The 9736-nt window shown below is 30.4% G+C and overlaps 2 long non-coding RNA genes across 2 annotated transcripts; both read right to left on the reverse strand.

Moving 5' to 3' along the window:
- Positions 1 to 392: 392 nt before the first annotated feature.
- LOC111716075 (uncharacterized) lies at positions 393 to 3676 on the reverse strand. Its single transcript, XR_002768409.1, has 4 exons — positions 3595 to 3676; positions 1873 to 1986; positions 1235 to 1285; positions 393 to 643 (listed from the first exon to the last, which is right to left on the reverse strand). It is a non-coding gene; the product is annotated as an uncharacterized LOC111716075 (long non-coding RNA).
- Positions 3677 to 9173: 5497 nt separating this feature from the next.
- Positions 9174 to 9603, reverse strand: LOC111716072 (uncharacterized). Its single transcript, XR_002768408.1, has 2 exons — positions 9492 to 9603; positions 9174 to 9416 (listed from the first exon to the last, which is right to left on the reverse strand). It is a non-coding gene; the product is annotated as an uncharacterized LOC111716072 (long non-coding RNA).
- Positions 9604 to 9736: the final 133 nt, after the last annotated feature.

The raw sequence follows: 9736 nt of genomic DNA on the forward strand, positions 1-9736 counted from the left end.
ATAATCTAAGATAATTTAAGCCAACTTCAAAATTAGACAAAATGTTCTTTTTTTAACTGTTTATATTTGTTAGAATCTTGTAAAATTTTAATCTTATCATGTATTTAAGTTCACATCAGTTACTTTTAAAAAACTATCTTGTTTTATATTTCGGGCTCAGTGTATTATGTACATTAACTATCCGATCTATACAATTAGAATTTTTAAATTATTTTTTCTACGTAATTTTATTGACGGTTAATGTCACATGTGTACAAATATACATACTAAATAACTTTGCATGTACCTTTCTTATGTACATTGATATTTAAAATGTTTTTTTTTGACGTTGCAAGTTACGATACAAGCATTCTTATGTTTATGAACCAATCTGTTGTACAATATGTACAAGATTAAACAAATTATGTACATAAGGCTTTATGAACTTTACACTGTAGTGTACAGGTATGGACATTGTACAAGATTTATTAAACTATGTACAGAAAGCTATGTATATTGAGTGTAAGCACAACTATGTACAAAAGACTTTATGTTATGTACAGTGTGTACACCTACATGGAGCTTTTATCTGGTAAAACAGTGAGTCCGTTTTCACTCCTCATCTTGATATAGTGTTTAGATTTCTGATTTAGGGTTTCAACTTCTTATATTGAAAATGAAAAAAATAGAAAATTAGTTAAAAAATTTGCTTTAGTTGAATGTCCAGAATTTGTTAGAATAAGTCATTATATTAAGCCAAACTTTTGAAGATTTCACCACTGAGAGATTAGTTAATCCAGCGTCAGTTGACAAATTAAATAAAATTTGATGAGATTAGCTTCTTTTCAACTATTAATTCAATAACCTTAATTTTATCTCATTTAAAAGTTTTCACGTCAGGTTTGTTCAGATATTATAAAGGAATTGTTTCTTTAAATATACTTTCTTGGAACTGACAAAACATTTATCTTAAACATTCTCGAGTCCATGGATTTTTCCCAAAATTGAACTGTCTGTAAATATGTAAGAACAAGACGTCACTCTTGTCATTTAAAAATACTGCAATTAATTAAACAAGAAATCTAAATTAAAACATACAGAAAAACTATGTAATTCGCTTAAGAAATTCTCATAGCTAATTCAATTTTCCTCAGTATTCATGGAACTTTTAAAACACTTTTACTGAAGAAATTCGGGCAGAAATATTTAAAATATGGTTCTAGATGTTTCTATATAGATGGTTCTAGATGTATACCTGTCAGGAGTTTTCTTTAGTGAACTTCTACCAGTATGCCTGGACGGGGATCTAAAAATATCATTTTAAGTTCACAACATTTTTTAATTGTTAGTTTTTGTTTAGGTATCAACTGCACCCCCTGGAACAATTTGTATCAGTTGTTCTCAGTTGAGCGGTGAGCCGAATCCTAGCGGTCCGATAATCTTATCTTTTCAAAATCGTCAATTCCGTGAAGAAAATGTCTTGAAGAACCTTTCCTAAAGCTCCTTAGAATGCGAACTCTAATTTCATAGTTTGAAGGTTGTTTGTAACACATATCGTCTTGTACAAGATGCTAGTTGAAGTGCCCGGCATTGCCCGTGGAATAAAAAAATTGAACTTTTTATTTTTATTTTTTTAGCCTATTTTACCACCGGGATACCCCTGGGTTCCCTTAAAAAATTTAACCCATTCGGTCCAGCCGTTATACCGGACATATATACGAATGTCTTGTTTTATTACAGATATATGTATAGAGATAATAACAGAATTCATTGTTTGAATTGTTTGTAACATCCATCGGGTTGTAAAAGATACTATGATATAGTTATTATCATCATGTTTCCCCAGTTCTGTGCAGTATCCCCTTGGTTTAGATGAGATTAAGTTTTCTATACCTGTGTTGACCGGTTTGTTGTCTAGGACGACCGGTTTGTTGTCTAGCTTGACCGTTCTGATGTCTGTTAAGAGATTGTACTCTACTGGTTCTACCAGGCATACTAGTTACCATCCTAAACAACACACAACTTAAAGGTACTGTACGCTTGATTTCAAGTGACCCTCCATGCAAAGATGGCAATGCCTGATACACAACGGTACCCTTGAAACTTTTTCTGATCAATAATGTGGAAGATTTAAAAGTGTTTATTTCTGATGATTTCTATATGTTTTCCTGTTGTAGAAATGCGCAGCTTACTTTTGTGGAGAAACCACAACCATTAAAAATCTGTTCTCATAATTATAAACATTGATATCTAATTCATTCTTGATCAAACAAAGCTTTTAAAGGGACAACATTGTGTATCAGACATTGCCATCTATCAATAGATGGTCACTTGAAATTACGCCTACAGTCCCTTTAAAAGGGAATGTTCATGATTATTTTTTGAATTGGGGTATATTAAAAACCCGTAAAGGAATAGAGTTCTTGCCTCAAACTTAAATTTTCCAATCCCTTGAACTATTTGATATAACATAGTTCATAGTTTACATCGGCTTGCAAAGATTTAAGATCAGAGTTTGTGGCAAAAATTTCATTCTTTATAAATGTTTGCCAACTGTACTGTTAACTCACCCCCCCCCCCTCGCCAAAATTTACCAATCGACTAATTTTAGATTTCTAGATTCAATACTTTACTGCTTGTTGACTTTTAACTTGAAAAGGAGGAATCATAAATACTGATATATTCAAAGTTAACAATAAGTTCTTATAATCAATTTTTTTATAAAAAATAACCAAAAAAATCGTTGTGGGGGGTTTCTTTTGATATATGGAACTTTTTCTCTTAAAAAGATACAAAATAGATTGTAGACCGCCCCGCCCCACACTTAGGTTAAAGAGATGACTGATCTCTATTAAAAAATATTTTCTCAAATTAAAAATATTGAATCTTTCTTTAAATTTTTAAGTCAGGCTGGAGTCAATTGATTTTACAGGTTTACCTTGACATTTTAAATCGGTTTAAATTATGCATTATTAGATACAGGGTGTCCCGATAAACATGGGAATTCAGTGACGATTTCAAGATCATCTTTGTAAATTCTATTTGATGTTTATAGAGATACATTTGTTATGTATTTGAATTCATAATGGCAACGAAATTGAGTTTTTGCAATAAATTAAAATAGGTCTACGACAACAGGTTGCAAAGGTTAAGAGATTAAAAAATTAGAGTTTGTGGCGAAAACTTATTTTCTTTGCAAAATTTTAAATAATCATTTTCAGAAAAAAAATCAAAACAAGAACTATATAACTATATAACTATATAACTATATAACTATATAACTATATAACTAGGTTGATTTTTGTGTCTTTTTAAGGATAAAATCACATCCAAGTTTTTTATCCTAAAGTTCCAAGGTTGCATAAGAAACACCGTAGCAATTACTTTGATGGAATTGAATTTAACTGAAATGAACATCTAAAATAACAGTTATATTTTCTAATCCTAAATTTTTTTTTCAAACTATAAATTCTGTTTGATAAAATAGTTTAGTTTAGTTATCACAGTCAGGTTGCAAATATTTAGGATCAGAAAATACGAGTTTGCAAGAGTGTTGACTGTTGAGATCCCTCAAATCCCTGTTTTTATTAAAAATGTCTGGTTTAAGTAACTTACCTTTTTCATGATACAATTAATCCTAGATCTATATTAAATGTCTCCAGACAGACTGTCATATGTTTATTATTAATCTGAAAACTTTTTATCCTTGTGGGAAAATATCAATATTTTATTATCAAATACCAGTTTAAAGAAAAACTTATTTTTATATTTACCTATTTAGAAATTATATCTTAATTTAAATAATCATATTTCTTATTATTTTAAGATTAGAAACTTCTTTATAAAGTATAATGCACATTTCCACAGACCGACCAAAGCGTATGTTTATGCATGCGGTAACACGATATACTTCATGAAATACGTTGCTTAACAATCTCTTACAAAAGAACAGAGATTTTAATTTCTAAGGTTGTAGAGTCATTTGTGCAGTAGATCGCGAACTGAATATAAACTGCATTTTTAAATCAGACAAATTTGAAATTTATTAAGATATAATAACACAATTTGAAAGGAAATAAATTTTTGCTCTTATTAAGTGTTTAGTGTTTTCTACGTTTAACGAAGAAAATAGTTGAAAACCAAGTTAAAGGTTTACTTAAAGGAAATAATTAATCACAGTTAAATTATTCATCGATTGTTACTTTTGTTCCTATTCGATCTTTTCAAACAAGCATTAAATATAAACCACAATATCCACTCTCTCCATATTTACATATCTCGATATAAAATTTGTCTCTCTCCACATTGACATATCTCGATGTAAAATGTGGCTCTCTCTAAATTGACATATCTTGATATAAAATTTGTCTCTCTCTACATTGACATATCTCGATGTAAAATTTGTCTCTCTCTACATTGACATATCTCGATGTAAAATTTGTCTCTCTCTACATTGACATATCTCGATGTAAAATGTCTAAAATTTGTTCATCTGAACAATAAGAAACAAACAATAAACAGATCTGTTTACCGAAGGATAGAAATAAAAGCAATTCAGGAATCATAATTTGATTACATTTTATGCTTCCTTTTACAACCAAGGCGCCGAAAGTATTTAGATTTTTAAACTTAATGTTTATCATGTAAAAATTTGTAAAATTTGTCTATTTCCGGAGAAGGATTTTATTTATAAAGTGAACAATTTGACAAGATAAATGTCAGACTTGTGATCAATAAACCTGTACACCATACTTTGTCTGTGTTCTTCAAAAAAACTAGGGAGTTGAGTCTTTGCCACAAACCCTGATTTTCTAGTCCCTATATCTTTGCAACCCAATTTTGTAGACCTTAGATGTTTCAAACTGTGACTTGTATGAAATAAAATAAACTAAGTATGAAATATCAAAATATCAAAGGTCTATGACATTGGGCGGCAAAGATATAGAAATTAAAAATAGTTTTACAAGCAGGTTGACAATCAACTTATCAAGTGAATTGGGACAGTGTGTAATGCTCATTGTTCAAAATCATAATTTGAGTCCAACTGTTCACAGTATTATGGGTTTACTATATTACAGATAAAAATTTAAATAGTTTTTTTATTTTTTAATAAATGATTTTACCGTCTATTGCACTAGACTATATTTGTTTATATTTGTTTATATTTGTTTATTAGTGCTTAATTGTGGACTAACGGTTGGTTGATAAACATTGTTTTACAGCTTATAATAAGGATAATCGAGGAAATCTAATCCTGCCTGATGTAGGGATAGACCAGAAATAATAGAGTTCGGAGATCTATTAAAGGCTATGAATATGCGATATTTTTTACAACAGGTTCCATTGTGTATAGGAGTGATAATATTTAATAGTTTTAGTAAAATAAAAAATGTAAATTAAGAATTAACATGCTGAAAACTTTAGAATGTGATATCCTTAATCCCGATCGGTTCATTAATCTAGAGATTAACAAAAAGAGGAGAACAAGCATTATTTAATCTGGAGATTAAGAAAAAGAGTAGATCAAGCATTAATCCCGATATCCACCATTCAAAAGTTCCCAGCTCTGATTAAATTTATTTCAACCTCTCCAAAGTTTAAAAAAAAATAGATTGTGTTTACTCAACAGAGTTTAAAACCAGTGTGTTGTTATTTCTTGTATTCATTTGATTCAGTTACAGTAACCGGCCCAGTTAATATCATTCAGTCAATTTAAAAGTTTTCAACTGTGAGCTTTTAATTTATTTGGTTTTCCTCCCTGACGCTTTAAAGTATACTATTACTACTTATCCTTTATATGCCCACAATACAGTATAATAGCAGTAATCATGATATAGGACAGGTGGAAAAATATCTCCAATATCTAAACCCAGATTACAAAGAAAAACACCTTTTTTATTTCTAGACAAAAAAATAATTACAGGAAGTAAATCCCTCAAGAAAATGTACAGTACATTATGCATTTTTTTTCCGCTGGGAATATTCTTAAAAATGTCTTTAAATTTTAAAACTTTATTTCTTCCCTGCACTAAGTTTTGGTTCTGAGATTAAAAACTGAGGAACAGATGCTTGCTACACTGTTAGAAGGTTCACACTTAAGGGTTCCAAAGTAAATTTCGCATTTTTTCATTCGTAGAAAAAAATTACAAAGCAAAGCTTTCGCATATTAATTACTTCACAAAATTCCAAATCACTTTAGCTTCCTTGCGCAAAATTCATTTTCGCGAAAAATGCAAAATTTTGCGAAATGCAAAATTTTGCGAAAAGCAAAATACTAAAGAAAATGTTGCGTTTTTTTTCGCAAAAGTTCTCTTTCGCTTGAAACCTTAGTCACAATTAAAAAAAATAGGGGAAATCAGACTCGAGACTAAGCTAGCTACAATTGAACCAAAATATGGCTCGAGCTTTAAAAGTTTTGACTATTATTAAAAAGTCAACTCTAATTTAAAACTAAAACTTTTACAAAACTGACCAAAATTTAAAAGTTTCTTTAGAACATACAATATACTGAGCAATAACTAGGTTATTTGAAAAATAAACTAAATTTTCAAAATCCGAAGAAAGAGAAAAATAAGTAAAGAACTACAGATAATATTTTTGATCTGGAGAAATCATAAAATTCCTTTTCATAACTTTTTGCTTTTATTTGTTGCTCTAAAAGTGCCCATTTTCTAATCATTCGAGAATTTTGTCGAACTATTTTTCATCGTTGAGTAGTTTTAGCCTTTATTCAGCTTTACTATACTACAGGGTGTCCCACGAAACATGACAGTTGGTAAATAGTTTAGAATGTCTTCTTTCATAATTTGTTAAGTTGTTTAATACCAAAGATAATAATAGACATATTAAATAGGAGTCATATTAAAGTAAAATTAACTTCAAAGTAAAATATTTTTGAGCAAAAGACTTTTTAAACAAAGTAAACTGCAAACAGCCTTTAATATCTAATACAGTGTATGGAAGACGACACTCAAAACTATTTACCAACTGTCATGTTTCGTGGGACACCCTGTAAGTTGAATTTTGGCATTTACAGAAGAAATATGTAAAAAACCGATCCAAACACGATCGTGCATGGTAACGATAGTTTTTAGGATTAAGATATGATAAAAGCAAACCTTAACATAAGACAGTTTTGAAATCTGTTTTATTATTTTTTCCCCAAGCGATCCATGAAACGATTAACACTCTACGATGTGAGTTGCCATAAAAAATTGGACCCGATCAGTTTTGCCGTTTATTGGATACAAAAATCAGACAGACAAGCAAATTATATAGATAGATACGATGATTTAAGTGTGTCATTAATTAATTATTATGTATGTACAATACTTATGGTAAAGTGATGCCACTGTACGTGTTATACCACTAATTCACGTATGAACTAAGCTAATCAGTTTGTATAGTTGTGAGTGGTCTGGAGGCCTAGGACTAGTTGTATAGAAAGCCTGGTATTTGAAGGTTGATAAAGTCCGTCAGAATTAATTATTAAACCATACAATATTAAACATATTTTAATTTAACTTTAGGCCAGGTAGATGACACTGACAGCTGGATATATACAGGGGGAGTATGTAAGCTTTAGACAGTGCAATGGGTTAATCTATGGATAGGGAGCCCGCAACCAATTCATCTTAAAGGCCCTAAGGGGTTGGAGTTCTTATTTTACTTCTTATTTTCCCATTTTTGTAAAATAAAAACTGTATAACAAGGCGGACAAAATTAAAAAGTACAAAACCTAATGAATTCTAAAAATATATATCAATGTGGGTAATTGAAGGAGATGATCTGAGACTGTTTTCTTATTTTTAAAATATTTGTTAAGGTGAAAACTGATTTTTTCCGATTTCCATCCATCTTACCCTAATCCTAAAATGTTTACTTTCAGATTTATTGTTTAATCTTTAGAGATGTGCACCTTCGTTTTTTTAATTCGTCCGTCATGAACCCATTTAGTATTTTTTCTCTCCAGTCGTTCTTAAATTTTAACACTTTTAATAGCAGAATTATCATTAATTTTTTCTATTTCAATACTTTTCTAAGTATGCAATATACAATCCGAAAGTCGTAGTACGGCAGAATTTCTTCTAAGCCTAACCCTAAAATGTTTTATACTTTCGGGTTAATTGTTTAATCTTTAGAGATGGGCGCCTTCGTTTTTTTTCCAATACGTCCGTCATGAACCCATTTAGTATTTTTTCTCTTAAGTTGTTCTTAAATTTTAATAGGTTCAATAGCAGAATTATCATAAATTTTTTTCTATTTCGATACTTTTTTAAGTTATGCAATATAAAATCCGAAAGTCGTAGTGCGGCAGAATTTCTTCTGTAAAGTTTTGGGCTCGAGACTGTAAACCCTAGTGCATGAAGGACATCATTTCCTTGATCCTTCTGCAGACCTGTATCTCTCAAGTGAATGACAGAACCCCAGAAAATCACATTAAAACTATCGTTTCCAGGATTCTAACATTTTATTTCAACGTTGAAAAATTCTCAGTTATTATAACCTATAATGGTCATCCTAGTTTCTTGAGAAAAACATGAATGAAAGAAATTAACAATTTAATCCTGTTAAACATTGGTATTCCTTATGCTTGCTGTTAATGTCCTAATTTAACTTTAGAAAATTACTTATCAATAATATCAAATTACCATTATCATAAGCACCAAAACCTATTTAAAACTTGCATAAATTTTCCATATTACGAAAACATGGGATATTTAAAAAAACTTTGACAGGGCGAACTAGCCGCCTTTAAGAGTAATGGTGTAAATGAGCACCAGCTCCAATACGTTACCAACAGTTGAAGACGTCCGTTCAGTGACATCGTTTGTTCAGTATAAGGTTAGGTTTACGGAAAAATTTCATGAACACTTTTTCGCATGTTTTTATCCTAAAACTTGATGAAATTTAATCTCTCTTTTCTCAGTTCAGATTTGGGTTTCAGGAGTAAAAAAGAGTTATTTTTGGAGTTCATGGTTGATATTTTACCTCTTGGATACGCATATTTCTGCGGAATCCGATTAAGGAAGCCAAAATCTTGCGGCTCCAACAGATGCGGATCCTAAGCACTGGTTTTATCGAATAATTATTAGAAAATACGCCAATGAGGTTGTCATACATGTTTTAACACTAAATCATTTTAAAATAAAAAGATAAACATTAGAAACAAACAATAAATAAAATCAAGAATATTTTAATTAGGTCTAGGTTCTTTTTATTCTGTGCCGGAAACATAAACTGTACAGTGCAGTACACTCACTGTCTGTCCATAAACTGTACATGAAACGATGCATTTAATATTATACAAATTGTAGATCACATTATTCTAAATTATCAACAATAACAATTAATCGTCAATTAATTATAAATTAACCATAAATCAATCAATCAAATGGCTAAGAGGGGTTTGACGGAAGCAGATCCACAACTACGTTCTAAAAATATATATTTTTTAATTATAACAAATTTCAATCATGAAAAATCTCTTTTTGAAAATCTAATTTTTTTACCTTCCGTTGAGGAAAATATCCTTGGGTCGAGTGAGACCAGTCAGCTGTACTAGGTTGGTCTAAATAGTCAAGAATACAGTGGGAAACATTAAACTGTGAAACAGAGAGACAACTGTTAGGACTCAAGTTAGGATTTTAACTAGTTTAATAAACATGAAACACACCGATTGTGTTACTTGATATTTAAGCTCCTGGTAAAACTGGTTTCTTTGAAACAGCATCATAAGGGGGGGGGGAAGGGGAGG

The sequence above is a fragment of the Eurytemora carolleeae genome, unplaced genomic scaffold (assembly GCF_000591075.1).
Source record: "Eurytemora carolleeae unplaced genomic scaffold, Eaff_2.0 scaffold1954, whole genome shotgun sequence".
In the NCBI taxonomy this organism is placed as follows: domain Eukaryota; kingdom Metazoa; phylum Arthropoda; class Copepoda; order Calanoida; family Temoridae; genus Eurytemora; species Eurytemora carolleeae.